Raw genomic sequence first — 16,466 nt, forward strand, 5'->3', positions numbered from 1 at the left:
AAAAAAAAAAAAAAAAAAAAAAAAAAAAAAAAAGCAAAACAAGCAAAAAGAAATGTCTTTCAAGGAAGTAGGTGCGGAAGAGGAAGCTGTTTACTGGGGACGCAGGTGCAGGGCAAGGATCTTTATCCTATGGTTTAACTGAACCCTAAGCAGCTCCCAGTTTCCGCTGGGTACCCAGGTACCTTGAGCTTCCACGAACCCCCAGTGTGCCTTCATTTAAACTATCGACCAGAAAGAACTACTTCGGCTTGGAATGACTCTAAATTACTCAGTCTCAAAAGTCTCACAGACAATGCTCTTTGGTCTGGAGATATTTTACCCATGAGGCATAGCAGAGGCTTTTACTTCCGCTGAGAGTTAAGGAGGCTAGCAGAGATCTGTGTGCACCTCCCCCCCCCCCCCCCCGAGATGTTCTAGTCGATGCCATTGCTTGGTTTGTCTTCTTAGTCCTTTCACCTCTGACATGTCTGAAACTGGGTCCTGGAGTCTAATCTAAGCGTTGTTGAAGCGAGCCGAGTGACTCCAATTGAGAAAGCTGCCTGTGCGTTCAGTCTGCGGACCTTTCTGCCTCTCCGTGCTCCGGGGGCACCAGCTCTCGCCATTTAACTGAGCAGTGGAGTCGCCTTTTCGTAGGCACCTTTTCTGCTGCTGCCTGATTGTATTTCCCGGAAGCCACCCTGTCCTCTGGTGCTGCCTAGCTCCGTGCTCTTGCTGCACCCATGCTGTGCGACTTTCCTGCGTGGCAGCAGAGCTCCCACTCCAATCCTGCTCCTCTCGGGTCTGCGGGAACCTCCACCTAAACTCTGCCCAGCTGTGCCTTCTGGTACCCGCCACATCCCCTTCTCCTTAGTGCGTCCCCCTTTCTCTCTCTTTCCCAAGTAACAGGATGCCCCCCCATCATGTGTTTAGTTACTGCTTGTACTCTTATGTTCCCATCATTTGTCTTATTCATTTTGAAAAACCTGATATTTAGCTCAGAGCCCTTCGGTTTAATAATTCGATGAAAGCTTGTTGAGTTATTTGAATTTTTCTTTACCTGACACAGTTCCTTGGTCGTTTAATAGCAAATAATTTAAAATCAAATATCTCTTTCTCCCTAGAGTTTTACTATGTTGCTTGGGCTAGTTTCTTTCAAACCTGCAGGCCCAATCAAGCCCCTTGCCTGCTGAGTACTGGGAGTTCAGGTGTGTACCACCCAACCCATCAAAAACTTCTGAAGAGTCAGAGAAATAGTAATGACAGCATCTCTCAGCCATATTTGGCCACCTCTTTATGGCAGTTGCCTCGTAATGCCAAATACACCGCGTGACTGGAATTCTTGTTGCTGCTGAAGCTAACAGCAATAGCAAGGTTTTATTTGACTAATTGGTCAGACAGGACCGTGTGTAATCATAATTACAGGCATCTAGTCAGAATATACAAAGTTGCCAGTAGTGGTGGTGCACGCCTTTAATCCAGCACTTGGGAGGCAGAGACAGGCGGATCCGAGTTCAGTGTCAGCCAGGTCTACATGGGGGGGGGGGTTCCAGGGCAGCCAGGGATACATAGTGAAAGCCTGTCCCCCAAAACAAGCAAAACACAAAGTTGAAGCCAGGTGTGGTGCACTTATAGGTAGTGATACCATTGCGAGAGAGAGAGAGAGAGAGAGAGAGAGAGAGAGAGAGAGAGAGAGAGAGAGAGAGAATTGAGTTGTTCAGACAAAGAAGACAAAATCTACTACTGCCCACATACTTTTAACTTTGCTGCGGCTCTGTGGTATAACAACTCAGGAAACACCCGTCAAGAAGCTCACACGCTCCTGAATCAGGGGCTAGGCTGTCCCGTTCGGGCCTGACTTCCATGTCTTCGCTGCTCAAGATGGCCCAGATGGGGCCACTTACAGTCTTCACTTGCAGTTGTAAAGCCAGTTTGCCAGGTTTTTGGGTGGTGTGGGGACAGCGCTAATTAGCCCCAAAGCAATAAGGGTGAGTGTTTTACAACAGAGGAGGTAGTGAGAACCAGACGGGCACCAACAGAGCTCTCCTGAGAGGCTCCTTCTGTTTTGTTTCCTCCACTCCACAAAGCCACTATGCCCGCAGGTTCTCTGTGCACCGTGCAGGCCTACCCTCTGCTCCCAGGATGGCTCCGTGTCCCACAGGCCCCGGCAACAGTCACTGTCCAGGGCTGCCCTGGATTCCACAGACCACAGATGCTCCTTACATCTCTCCCTTGAAGACTTTGCTATTCTGTCTGCTCTCATGGCTGCTCCCTTGCATCTAGTTAGATACAGATACATCCCACCCCAGTCCAGATGGTTCTCAGGGACACATCTTGGCCCTTGTTCTCAGCATCAGTAGTGACATGCGGGGGCGGGGGGATTCCCTTTTAAAGAGGCACTGTGGTGCCATAGTTTCATCCCAGTCTCTGAATTCTAGTTTCCCAGTTTCTTATTTCTGACTATGGGTAAACCACTAATGTCTCAGCGTACTAGCAAAGAGCACATGATAAAATCTAGATGTTAGTAAGATCTAGTTGGCAGATGCTTTCTAGATGCTGGTTGTTGGCACGAGTCCTTCTAACACCTGGGCCAGACAGGACAGCGTGCAAGGTTGGGGGATGAGAATTTAGCTGTATGCTGTTCCAGCCTGAAGAATCTGTACTCTCAGGTTCAAGTCCTAGTAGAAGCAGGGGGAGTTCATTATCATTGCTGTATCCTCAGAGCATGCCAGTGTCTTCTAAAGTGCTCTCTCTCTCTCTCTCTCTCTCTCTCTCTCTCTCTCTCTCTCTGTGTGTGTGTGTGCATGCACACGCGGACATATGTGTGTGCCTGTGGAGGCCAGAGGTTGACTTCCTCAATCATCCTTTTGACATCTGTCTGCCTCTCCCCTGGTCACATGTCCCCTTTACTAAACTGAACCTCTATGCTTCTATGGATCGTAGCTTGGTTGTCATTGACTTAACAACTAATACCCACATGTAAGTGAATATATACCATATTTGTCTTTCTGGGTGTGAGATAGCTTATTTAGGATGATTTTTTTCAATCCTATCTATTTACCTATGAATTTCATGGTTTTGTTTAATGGTTGAGTAATACTCCATTGTGTAAACTACCACATTATCTAGTCTTCTGTTGAGGGACATCTAGGTTGTTTGCAGTTTCTGGGTATTGTGAATAGAGCAGCGATGGACATGGCTGAGCAGGTGTCTCTGTGGTAGGATGAAGCGTTCTTTGGGGATATGCCCATTAGTTGTCCAGCTTCCCAGTGAGTCACAGGAAACTGTCAAGCATCTTCAACTCTGCTGGGCTGCCGACTCTCTCAGCTGAGACTGAACTTTCCATGCTTTCATGGTCACCGTTGACTGCACTTCCTGCTGGGAGATTCCTTTTTTTTTTTTTTTTTTTTAAATTTATATATATACAATATTCTGCCTGTGTGTATGTCTGCAGGCCAGAAGAGGGCACCAGACCCCATTACAGATGATTGTGAGCCACCATGTGGTTGCCAGGAATTGAACTCAGGACCTTTGGAAGAGCAGGCAATGCTCTTAACCACTGAGCCATCTCTCCAGCCCCCCTGCTGGGAGATTCCTAACTCAAGGCTTGTGCAAATCCCCAAGGACCAGAGAGGACCCCCTGCACGTCCTCAGGGTACTGGACAAAGACAAGCAGCAGGGAAGGTGGTGTCCCTGTCGCAGCCTTCACACTTGGTGTTGCGCTCTCTGTCTTGAGTTTCCTCTCCAGATGAGATGTTAAGAGTCAGCCAGGTGAGAGGACTGTCGTGCAGAAGAGCACACCAGCTGGGGGCAGGCTGTGTGTTCAGAGGAGCAGTATGGAATATGGGGACCTGCCCGCGTCTTTCTTCCTACCTTCCCACACTGAGACCTAAGACTTCTGTCAGTCTTCTGTCACAGCTGGAAAGCAATAAAAAGAGTGTCTCTAGATGTTGAGGGCACCAGAAACTCTAAGGATTTGTGTATTTTAACAGCAGATTTACATAAATTAGCTCCCGTTGAGCATGTCATCATACACATTAGAGGACAGCCTTTTTCTATAGTGGTTCCAGACCAGCATGAACTAGCTTCAGCTCCTAAAGTGACATTTTCAGCATTATTTTAGACTGCCTGGAAGGTTCTCTCTCTTCTCTCTCTCTCTCTCTCTCTCTCTCTCTCTCTCTCTCTCTCTCTCTCTCTCTATCTCTATCTCGTGTGTGTGCGCGCATGGGTGTGTATAAAAGCATATTTCCCTTTCTCATATTTAGTGAACAAATAAATTATATCACAACCTCACTGTGCCATCTCTAGTAGCACTAGGTTTGGGATCATCAGTCAGTGTTGTCAGCTTGGTATATAGTCTTCCTCATGACTACCTACTCGTAGGGACATGCCACTGTGTAGCCTTTATTACATTTGAACATGCAACCTTGTGCACTGATTTTATTTATAGGACTGCCTTTCAAAAGTAAAACTGTCTAGAACTGAGAAATGGCTCATTTGATGACGTGCTTACTGCAGAAGCATGGGGACCAGTGTTCGAATCCTAGAGCCCATATAAAAGCTGGGCAGGTGTGATTGGCTCGCTTTTAATTTCAATAGTCAGGAAGTGGAGATAGGGGCTCCCCAGGCAAGCTGTCTAGTTAGACTAGCTGGGATTGATGAACTATGGGTTCTGTAAGAGACCCTGGCTCAATAATACACAGTAGAGAGAGGTCAAGGAAGACATGTCAACTTCAGGCCTCTATATGCGTGTTCACACATGTACAGATACACTTGTGCCTGTACCATGCATCCACACCCATGTAAACACACACACACTCACGGCACACACATACACACAGCCACAGTTAAGGTCCATGCCTCTCGTAGACATTGCCAGCTTTCTTCTTGTCTGTAACAGTTTGCTTGTCAGCCCCAAACATATAACCCTGTCTCCATACTGCTTAGTACTAGATGTTGTCAGCTTTATTTTGGTTTCTCTTTTTGATTTTAGTTTGCATTTCTCTGTTCTCTGAGGAATTGGATTCTTTTTGGATCTTGTTGGTAAATGCTGGCACGGCTTTCCTGCCAAGCCTCCACCGACTTCTGTTTCTCCAGGCAGGAACTGAAGCAGTAGCTTCAGCGAGCATGACGGATTGTAGTCCTAGTGGCTTTTGTGTGCTGTGTTGATTTAAACCCATCAAAAAGATGAATTTCAAGCAAATGCCATTTGAAAAGGTTACGGATGAGAAGGAAAGAATGGCTGTGCTTGTGTGGGCTTTCCAGGGCTGTCTAATTTCCCCAGCTTTCCACAGCGCTCACCATGTGGGTCCATGACCTTGCTGTACCCTATGCTCTGCAAAGCATGTAGAGCCTGTGGTGGCCCTGTGCAGTGAGGAGGAACTCATGTGTTTTCTTAGGGAGGGGCATGTGGAGAGAGGAACTGGTGGGCATGTGTATTAGAGAGAGGCTCACATGAGACAGGCCTTTCCAGCATCCAGCAGCACCATGACCTTTCTCCTGCCAGCTGCTAACCCAAGGTGAGCATCACTGGGTGGAAGTGCCCCCTTTTCTGAGGATTTTTTCTAACATTTGAGAAGCCCTGAACACCTCTCTTGACTCCATCTGGAAAACTTGATGCTGCTTTTCTGAACCATTTGAACAACATGGGTTAGAAAACAAAACAAAACCCATCCAGAAACTAAAACTATGGTCACAGTGAAAGAGCAGAAAGTTGGAGAGGGAAGAAATACAGAGGGGAGCTTTGAGGCTTTGGGAACTCCCAGGAAGGCCCCATAGGGCCCGTCACAGCCCTTAGTCCAGGGCCCCATGCACATCCAAAGCTATAGGGCTTTTGTCTGTTCTAATGAACAGGGCAGTCAAGGAGCAGGTTTTATCTTCCTTACTGACTTCTCGGGACAAGCAGATCGACTTTGGAGCATATCCAAAGGCTGGGAAACAATAGAGGCTTCCAGTAGTGAAGTTCCAGATTGATTTTAAAATGGTGTGAGCAGAGCAAAAGTCAGTGGGTGGGAGGTAGAGAGTGGGGAGGGTGCTGAACGGAGAGGCTGGCCAGGCCAGGGAGGAGCAGGCGTATTACAAACACATTTTGTGGGGTGAGGTGACAGAATCAAGCACTGGGCGGCATGTGTGCTTGAGCGGAAAGAAGGCGTTGAGCATAAACTGGAATTGCCAGGGAATTAAACCAAAAGACCCTCCCCGTCCTGGAGATTCCGCAGCGCCGAATGACAGATTAAACTGTGTAGTAGCAGGGAGTGAGAATGTTGCTGATCCAGAGGCTGATTGTCTTGGGCTGTCTTTGCACATCTCTGTGTTTTGACCTAATATCTTTTTTTACTATGAAGTAAAACCTTTGAAAGGTGTTCTTAGCAGAGCCTTCCACAAACCCAAAAGTTATGCATGTCATCAGAGAGCGTCTGAAACCTCACAGCAGAGATTTCCTGCTTTGCTGTGTGGTCCCTGCCAAGGTAGTTGTTAAATAATCGATTTATGACTTTTCTTTTGTTCAGTGACTAATAAAAGCCATGGAACTTCTGCAGGGGCTCACTGGTACCAGAAACTTTGAGGAACCCTATACTCGGCACTATGTTTCCCTGAGAAATTGGGGTTCTTTTTCTGAGCTCTTCAACCTTGTTACTAAAAGAGTTTTAAATCAGAAACTCAAGGACAGTTTTGTTTGAGAGAAAAATAACAGGGCAGGCGTGCTGCGAATCCCAACAGCTGTGGGGAGAAGGGATCCGGAGGGCGGGGTGGGGAGGGGCAGTAGAGTGGGATGAGGAGAGTCCGCCTTTTGGATTAGGCCAGCTTGTTCAGCAATGAAGGTCAGCAAACAACGGCAAAGGGGAGTTGTAGCTTCAGAGAGAAGGTAAGAACACCCAAAGTTCCAGAGAAAACATGTTTAGACTCTGGCCAGTGTCTGAGAGAAAGGGATAGAAGAGATGAAAAAGAACAAATTGAATAGAGTTGAGAGTTGAGTGGCTGCAGCTCCAGGAACAACTGCACTGAGGGTTTCTGGGAAGGAAAAGAACAGTATCTCATTAAGAGAATAACTCCTATCTAAGCTTGGCTTCAGGGGAATCAGCCTTCCTGAGGGGTGGTCTCTTGGTCAGGTGACTGACAGGCCCAGCGGGATGAACTCCTAAGGGAGGAGACAATAATATGAAATGCTCTTGTCTTTGGAACAGATCATGTCGCCACACAAGGCTAAAGGAAAATTCCACTGGGGAGAGCAGTCCATCCTCGGTGGCCTTCAAGGCTTCAAGGCATCTATTATAACATGTTATTGCAGGCAGCCTGGTTCTGTGTTCCCAACTCATGGTCACTCATATTTACTCAAGAGCTCTCTTACCCCTTTGTAATGAAAGATGACTTTGCATCAAGACAAGGGGTACTTTCCAGATCTGTAACATGAGGTTCCTGGGGATGCCGTGACCTGGATGATAATACAGAAGAGATGAGATTCCTGGGGATGCCGTGTCCTGGGATGATAATACAGAGCAGATGGGGTTCGTGGGGATGCCGAGTCCTGGGATGATAATACAGAAGAGATGAGATTCCTGGAGATGCCGTGTCCTGGGATGATAATACAGAAGGAGAGGAAGAGGCTTCGGAAGGATTCAGAGTTAGTGTGGGCATCGTGAGTTGCTTCTGCTGCTTCTGAGGGTACAAAGTGGATGTGTTGGTACAGGTTGTTAGTATCCAGACAAACCTGGCCCCACCCATTGAGGACCTGACAGAGTGCATCACACCCTGTGTCATGCCTGCACGCAGGACAGGCAGTATTCTGTCTCTTTAGAAAGCAAAACTCCACCGACCCCTCTCTCTCTCTTCCCTTTTCTCTTTCTTTCTCTGCCCCTCTCTCTCTCTTCTCTTCCACCACTCCTGTCCCCAGAGGCCAATCTCTTCCCTCTTCTTTCTCCTTCTCCCAATAAACTTTTTACCTAAGGTCTGTCTGTATTGCATGTTTGTCCCTCACCTGCTGTGGGCTCTCACGCAGAATCATTACAGGTTTTGTCTTAGTCACTGTTCTATTGCTGTGAAGAGACACCATGACCAAGGCAACTCTAAGAAAGCATGTAATTGGGACCCAGCTTTCCGTTTCAGAAGGGTCAATCCATTATCATCATGGCAAGGAGCATGGCAGCAGGCGTGGAGCTGGAGCAGTGGCTGAGAGATACATCTGGGTCCAAAGGCAGAAAGAGGCACTGGACCTGGTGTGGGTCTTTTGGAACTTCAAATCCACCCTCAGAGCCACACCTCCTCCAATAAGGCCATCCCTCCTCGTCCTTTTCAAATAGTGCCGCTTCCTGGTTACTAAGCGTTCATGTATACAAGCCTGTGGGGGCCGTTCTCATTCAGAGCAGCACAGGTTTGCGTGGGGATATTGGGTCTGTGGCACAGAGAAGAGGCGAGGTAGGCAGAGGGCACAGGAGCCATTCCCGTTTCCTGGCAATGTGCTAGTGGGTGGGGCTGGAAGGAAGATGGCACCAGAAGGGCCCAGGCACCTTGATAAGAGAAGAGGGTCCAGTAAAAGAAACTGAAGTTGGAGCAGGAAGTCCAGAAATGCATCAGCTGGGTGAAAGTGTTACTGGTAGGGTCCTCGTGTCCAGTTGTGAACAGTCAGGCACTAAATGATCTGGTTAGGATCAGTGCATAAGGAAAAGGTAGATACTGCCACCACTAGTCCATCACTGCTACCGCAAGGCCCTCACTGTCACCTCACAGACCCTCGCTGTCACCTCACAGGTCCTCACTGTCACCTCACAGGTCCTCACTGTCACCTCACAGGTCCTCACTGTCACCTCACAGACCCTCACTGTCACCTCACAGGTCCTCACTGTCACCTCACAGGTCCTCACTGTCACCTCACAGGTCCTCACTGTCACCTCACAGGTCCTCACTGTCACCTCACAGGCCCTCGCGGTCACCTCACAGGCCCTCGCTGTCACCTCACAGGTCCTCGCTGTCACCTCACAGGCCCTCGCTGTCACCTCACAGGCCCTCGCTGTCACCTCACAGACCCTCGCTGTCACCTCACAGACCCTCGCTGTCACCTCACAGACCCTCGCTGTCACCTCACAGACCCTCGCTGTCACCTCACAGGTCCTCGCTGTCACCTCACAGGTCCTCGCTGTCACCTCACAGACCCTCACTGTCACCTCACAGACCCTCGCTGTCACCTCACAGACCCTCACTGTCACCTCACAGACCCTCACTGTCATCTCACAGACCCTCGCTGTCACCTCATGGGTCCTCACTGTCACCTCACCCTCACTCTCACCTCACAGGTCCTCGCTGTCACCTCACAGACCCTCACTGTCACCTCACAGACCCTCACTGTCACCTCACAGACCCTCACTGTCATCTCACAGACCCTCGCTGTCACCTCATGGGTCCTCACTGTCACCTCACCCTCACTCTCACCTCACAGGTCCTCACTGTCACCTCACAGACCCTCACTGTCACCTCACAGACCCTCACTGTCACCTCACAGACCCTCACTCTCACCTCACAGACTCTTGATGTCACCTCACAGGTCCTCACTGTCACCTCACAGACCCTCGCTGTCACCTCACAGGCCTTCAGTATCACCTCACAGACCCTTACTGTTACCTCACAGGCCTTCAGTATCACCTCACAGGTGATCTCACCAGTTGAACTGGATGAGAAGAAGTCAAACCGATAAACTCGTTTTAAGGACTCTAAATTGTCGGGGTTTGGGGTCTCATGTGCAGCCCTTAGAAAGTCAGGACGCCCCATCGGAGGTTCACTTTCAAGAGTTGTCAGGGCTGCGTGGAGGAGGAAAGTTTCAAGCATTTCCTTTCACCCTCCGTGGAGGACGAACAATTCAGTGTACCACTCCGAAGAAGCAATTATTTTGTGGCTGCACAGTGAACGCTGTGATGTCTTCCTGGCGTCTGGGAATCAGTCTCACTAATTCATAGTTAGGCCGTGATGGCGGAAAGACACCTGACACGACAGCCATTTAACACTCACTGGGAGTGAGGCAGAGCTTGGCCCTTTTCATAGATCATTTCACTGGCTACATGGTCCTTCAAGGTCAGCATGAGCACGCTCCTTCTGTGCACTGTTGGGGAAGGAGCGACCTCACCACATAGCTACTCTAAGCAGCAAGCGCCTGTCACCTCTCACAGCTGCCGAAGGTCAGGGATTTGGCTGCAGCTTGGCTGGGTGCTTCTGGCTCATGCCCTCTCATAAAATTATAATTTAGATGCTGGCCAGAGATGCAGGCACAGCAAGGCTTGAGCAAGGCTGGAAGGTCCCCTTGGGCTCTTTCGCATGACTTCATTGCCTCACTGTGAGGACTCTTCACCAGGCTGCCTGGGTTCCTAGAAGCTTATCAGCTAGCTGGCTTTTCCCAGGGCAAGGGACCCAAAAGAGAGGAAAGGAGCGCGCTTGTGTCCCCTGTGACCAAGCTCTGGAAGTCTCGCTGTCATGTCTGCCGTGTCCTATTTCTGCTAGTTGATCCTTTTGTGAGAGAAGCCCACACAAGAACATGAATACCAGAGGGGGAGAGATCACTGACTATCTTTTAAGTTGCTTATTAATTAATCTAGTAATACTTAATTACTTATTATAATGCAAATGTTAGTTTATTTTTTAGGTTATAAAAATAGATGTCATAATTACAACCTAGTCTTTATAATAATGGTTCTAGCCTCTTAAAAGTTATACAGAGTTGGCCAGGCGATGAAGGTTCACGCCTTTGATCCCAGCACTTGGGAGGCAGAGGCAGGCGGATTTCTGAGTTCAAGGCCAGCCTGGTCTACAGAGCGAGTTCCAGATCATCCAGGGCTACACAGAGAAACCCTGTCTCGAAAAACAAAACAAAACTGCCATGCAGAGCACGGAGAAAAAGCCATTCTGAGTGGTTCAATTGTGAACTGTCAACTATTGCAACTGGTGAGGTTGCTTATAATTTGGACATTTCGATTGTTGCTGCAGAAACTATAATTTAAAAAATTAAAAATAGAAATAAGCTCATTTAAAGTAGAATTTAGTGTACAAGTTTTGATCAATACTAAAAGAAAATATGGCTTAAATGTCAGCTCCACTCCCTTCTATTATTATTATTATTATTATTATTGCTATTATTATTTTGTTTGTTTTTTCAAGACAGGGTTTCTCTTTATAACAACCCTGGCTGTCCTAGAACTCTCTCTGTAGACCAGGCTGGCCTCAAACTCACAGAGATCTGCCTGCCTCTGCCTCCCCAGGCATGCGCCACCACTGCCCAGCCTAAATTTTAATAGCATATTGGAAATAGTGTATATAGTTTTGGTCAAGAATAAATTATTAGTTTTAAAATGAAGTGATATGAAACATGATTTTGGGGCACTAAAGGAACAAAAGAGGTATAGTTAGTTAGCTTTAAAATTACCAAGATTTTAAAGTTTAACCAAAAGCTTCCTCTTGAGAATTTAAGACATAAAGTGAATGAGTTTGTTCTTTTGAATTCTGTTATGAAGGTCTTTTCTCTGTCTCCTGTTTAAAACCACAATGAGTGAGTCACGTAACAGAAACATGTTTCAGAACTTGCCCAAGGCCACATAAAACAAATCACAAAAGTAAATACTTTTATTATCAAATAATAGACAATACAGTTGATGGCACAAAATTCAAGAGGGGGAATTATTCATTTGGTGGGGACAGGTAGTATTCAGGGGTTTGGGGGTCAAAGTTTTGCCCATTTGGTCAGATTGCCTCAGTTTTAGCTTTGCCTCGGGAGTTTTTCATTCTTCCTTCTGTGTGTGGTGCAGGGGTGGGGGGTGGCGCATGTGGGAGCTGGAGGACAACCTCAGCTGGTGTCCCTCTTTGGAGATGGTCTCTCACTGGCCCGAACCTTGTCAAGTTGTCTAGGCTGGCCGGCCAGTGAGCCCCATTGATCCACCCTTGTCTTCCCCAGTACACAAGTGGGCATCCCTGCTTCTGTGGATGGATCCTGAGGATCAAACTCAGGTCTTCTCCACAGGCCTGGGTTTCTACACTTATGACTCTCAACTTCCCATTAGATCTTTTTATTTCTACTACCTCATTAACTAAATCTGAGGACATTCCCATCTCTCTTGTTGGTTAAGGCATTTTTATAAGGAAATATGTCAATATACGAAAACAATATGGAGGGGCTGGAGAGATGGCTCAGTGATTAAGAGCATTGCCTGCTCTTCCAAAGGTCCTGAGTTCAATTTTCAGCAACCACATGGTGGCTCACAACCATCTGTAATGAGGTCTGGTGCCCTCTTCTGACCTGAAGACATACACACAGACAGAACATTGTATACATAATAAATAAATAAATATTTAAAAAAAGAAAACAATATGGAAAAAGACTCCAGAATGTGTTTGCAATTCATGGATGTCAGGGTAGTTATGCAAACCTAAACTGAACTGATTTCAAAGAGCTATCCTAAGGGATTGGAGCAATGGTTCACCAGTTAAGAGCACTGGCTGCCCTTTCAGAGATAAGCTGGTTCAATTTTCAGCAACCACATGGTGGCTCACAACCATCTGTAATGAGGTCTGGTGCCCTCTTCTGACCTGAAGACATACACACAGACAGAAAATTGTATACATAATAAATAAATAAATATTTAAAAAAAGAAAACAATATGGAAAAAGACTCCAGAATGTGTTTGCAATTCATGGATGTCAGGGTAGTTATGCAAACCTAAACTGAACTGATTTCAAAGAGCTATCCTAAGGGATTGGAGCAATGGTTCACCAGTTAAGAGCACTGGCTGCCCTTTCAGAGATAAGCTGGTTTGATTCCCAGCATCCACATGGCAGTTCACATCTGTCTGTGACTCCAGTTCCAGAGGATCTGAAGTCCCCTTTTGGCCTCTGTGGGCACATACATGCAGGTAAAACACTCATACACACAATCAAAGAAATTTAAAAATCTATCTTAGAATTTAAAAACACATTGCTATTGTCAACTGAATATAAACATGTGATTCACCACAAAATTAACCCAATAACCAAAGGCTCCACTTCCTTCCATAGAGCCATGTTGAACAGCATCCCAGAGGTAGCACCTCTACAGGCCGGCTCTGTGAGGAGTTTTGTTAGTCCTGAGGCACATGTCTAATGTTGCTTTGAGACTGTCATTAGTGGGGCATGTAAAAGAGTGAGCATGATCGTTGTTAAGGGCAACAGTCCAAGCTGGCAGCAGCCTGGAAAAGATGTTTCTAGGAATAAAAAGAATTTATTTTAAAGACATTGAGCTCCAGCACAGACCACCTTCCAGTGGGTTTATAATGAAGTGCACTCATTCACATACACTTCTTTTGCTGGAACTAATGGGCTGTGGGATGGCCCTTCACTCGAACTACTAGCCAGTCCTGAAAAATGGAATCTGGCGTTTGCCGTCTTCCACATGATGGTGTTAGGAGTGGACAGAGCAGCTGGAGCTCGGATGAAGTCGTGTTTCCCCCAGTCCTCACAGTTCCATTGGTTACAAGAGATAACCACTGTAGACGGGGGTCACTTGGCCGTGGACTGGTTGGCACTCACTAGAAGTCAGCATCTCAAAAACCAGACAAACAAAAAAACAGCAGCAGCAACAACAACAAGAAACAGGGTTCTCAGCCCTGTGGTATCATTTCCACTCCAGAGTAAAGTGGCATTTTCAGATGAAGCCTGTTAAAGTCTTGTCTTTTTATCTAAGTAAATATTGCCTAATTTTCCAGTAGCTATTCATGTCCGATCTTATTCAAGTTTTAAGACAAAAAAACAAACAAACAAGCAAACAAACAAAAAAACCCACAGACCTGGTCATTGGGAGTTCAAAATAGTCTTTCCCAGCAGTGTACAATGTCATGCCACCTCTGACTCCTTTGAGAGAAAGGGGATAGGGAGGAGGAAGAGAGAAAGGAGGAGGACAAAAAGAGGAAGGCATATCTCTGTGAGTTAGGGGCCAGCCTGGTCTACATAGGGAGAGACCCTGTCTCAAAGCACAAAACAGTGTAGAGCAGAGCCTAAGCCACCACAACCAAAGCAATAACAAAAGCCAACAAATAAAACTTGCTTTTGTCATCTGGACTCTTGAAGGTGCTCTGGTTTTCCTGTCGCCGGCCATAGAAAAGGCGAATGGTTGTGCTATGGCTTGGCATGCTTCTCTTCCCGGTCATCTTCCCAATTAGCAAACACCTTTCTCTCTCTAAGGCTTTCTGGTCACCTCTGGAAACAAGGCCGCTATGGAAATGGCTCGTGCAGATTTCTTCTGTCCATGTCCATGCCTAAAATCTGCCCAGTGTGACATATCCCTTGCTCCTGTGAAGGAGCTTCAGAAAGTTCCTTATGGGTCTATAGCGGGTCTATAAATTGTAATGTGTCACAGTCTTTGCACAAAAGGTGACCTTCATTTCCTTACTTAGCTGACTATAAAAATCATGAGTCCGTGCTCTATCCTTAGCCATGTGATCCTGCATACGTAACCTTTATAGCATGTCAAGGGTAGACTAACGGGGTGTGTGGCTTAGTGAAGTAGTTCTTGTCATCGATCTTAGTTACTTTATCCATATTACTTGGTGACATTGTTTGTCCTGTGAAAGCCAGCCTTTCATGAACCCTTAAGGTAGGAAATCACTCTCTCACAGGACAGAAAACATTTCTCTCTGTCTTTTGTTCTGGAATGGAAAAAATAACAGGTCATATCTTCTCATTTATGTTTCAGACAGGCTAATAGTGTAGCATGCTGGCTTTATTTTGAACTTGTAGGAAAATTACTTGACAAATAACCGTGACATTCAAATCAACTGGTGTGAGGAGGGAAACCTGGGAGCCGGAAGCCAATTTATTCATGAAATGCCAAAACATTAGCTAAGTTCTCCTGGGTTTATCTGCATCTCTCCGCCTGCCATTATCATGAATCTTGGATTCTTAGAAAATGATACAAAGAAAGGGAACCTTTTGTTCAGTCTTCAGCAAGGAAGATTCAGGCACAGAGAACCCGAGTTGCCGTAAATAGCCCCTGGGAAAGGCACATGCACAATGGTGCTCAGCGTGGGGAGATGGGTAGAGCAGGACCGAGTTTCCTGATTGGTCTGCTCTCAGTGCTTTGCTGTCCTTTCTCTCTGTCTTAGCCTCACATAGCATCCTCTGTTACAGCTTGACAAATAGCTCTGCGAGTGTGTGTGTGTGCGCGTGTGCATGGGCACGTGACTTGGGTGAGGACACTTGTGCCACGGTGAACCTCGGGAGGTCAGAGGTCAAATTTATGGAGTCAGTTCTGTCCTTCCACCTTTATGTGGGCTCTGGGGCTTGATCTCAGGTTGCCCAGTTTTCACAGCAAGATCTGCTGCTGCTGAGCGGTCTCACAGCCACAGCTTGCCTTTGAAATAGTATTGTGTCTGTCCAATGTACGCCCTTTGTTACAGGCAGGTATTTCCTGAGGGCCTTAGTTCTCCCGCCCTTTGTTTGTTAGTCATGTACTTTATACTCCTCTCTCCTCCCAGGACATTTTTGACTCCTGGCATTCTGAGCATCTATTCCCTGTTCATATTTTGAGTATCCTCGTGGGGCTGTGTGCTGTACATTATTCTTTCAGGGATGCTTGTCTTGACCTTGCTCTCAACTTCAGAGCCAGAGCCTTCCATGCCCTGACCATCTGGCCCTGGCCTGGATCTGGCCCCCGGTAGCTCTCACCCCATCTTCTGCACTGGTTCTCCCAGCTCCTCCCTCCAGGACCATCCTTCTCTGTGGGTCTTGTCCTTCCTTTGGGGACAGGAGGAAGTGGTAAAGGACTTGGAGGAGGTGTGCTGGGGAAACGACCTTCACAATCGAGGAAGAATGGCCTCAGATCTGTTAGAATTCCAGCACTTTCCCGAACTCTTCACCCTCTAGTCTTTGTTCTTCCTCCTGCCTCCCCTCCCACACTCAGCCATGAAAAGTAGTGGAATTTGAACTTTTAAGTATGTCATTGTCAGATTAGATCCAGATCACAAGGAGCGAAGCTCAGATTTCCAAGCCTCGCCTCCCTAACTCCCCAGCTGTGTTGGTCCCAGTGGAATGAAGCGGAATGCGTTCATTTTCTTTTCTTAGTCTTCAAACTATCTTACCCTCGAGGCCCTCGGAAATATTCCCAACATAATTTTCCTTTCCAGATACATAATTATAGTTACTGGAAGAGAGGGGGTGGAGAGTGGGGTGTGTGCACATCACATGTGCACTAATTACAGTCCAGCACCATGTGTCATTGTTGACTGTGTCTCTTCAGCCTGCGCTGACAGTGTGTTGACAATGGGGTGGGGGTTAGTAAACATTCAGCTTGTTGACCGGAGTTCATCGTCATCAGTAAGGGTACCTACAAAACCAAGAATGCAGAGAAAAAAATCTGGTGAGTCGAATAAAATCATAGGAAGCTTCGAGTTTTCATTTAGTTATTTATTTATGTCTTTATTTATAAAGCAACTCTCCGTTGTAAAAAAGGTACTTGGTTCTAGTTGAGTGTGGTGCTTTAATTCCAGCAC

General features: G+C 46.8%; 1 protein-coding gene across 2 annotated transcripts in view; it reads left to right on the forward strand.

The window, feature by feature from the left end:
• The window catches only part of Gpr176 (G protein-coupled receptor 176), a 92,789-nt gene that overhangs the window by 59,520 nt on the left and 16,803 nt on the right, over positions 1-16,466 (forward strand). The window contains exon 1 of one of the 2 annotated variants that reach the window (XM_050134476.1): positions 6,776-6,841. The exons of the other annotated variant lie outside the window; for it this stretch is intronic. The gene's annotated coding sequence lies outside the window, so the exon portion shown is untranslated. Of the gene's footprint in view, positions 1-6,775; positions 6,842-16,466 lie in introns of those variants that run through there. 2 annotated transcript variants of the gene reach the window in all.

The sequence above is a fragment of the Alexandromys fortis genome, unplaced genomic scaffold (genome assembly GCF_014885135.2).
Source record: "Alexandromys fortis isolate MF-2015 unplaced genomic scaffold, M_Fortis_MF-2015_v1.1 scaffold_6, whole genome shotgun sequence".
NCBI classification, from domain to species: domain Eukaryota; kingdom Metazoa; phylum Chordata; class Mammalia; order Rodentia; family Cricetidae; genus Alexandromys; species Alexandromys fortis.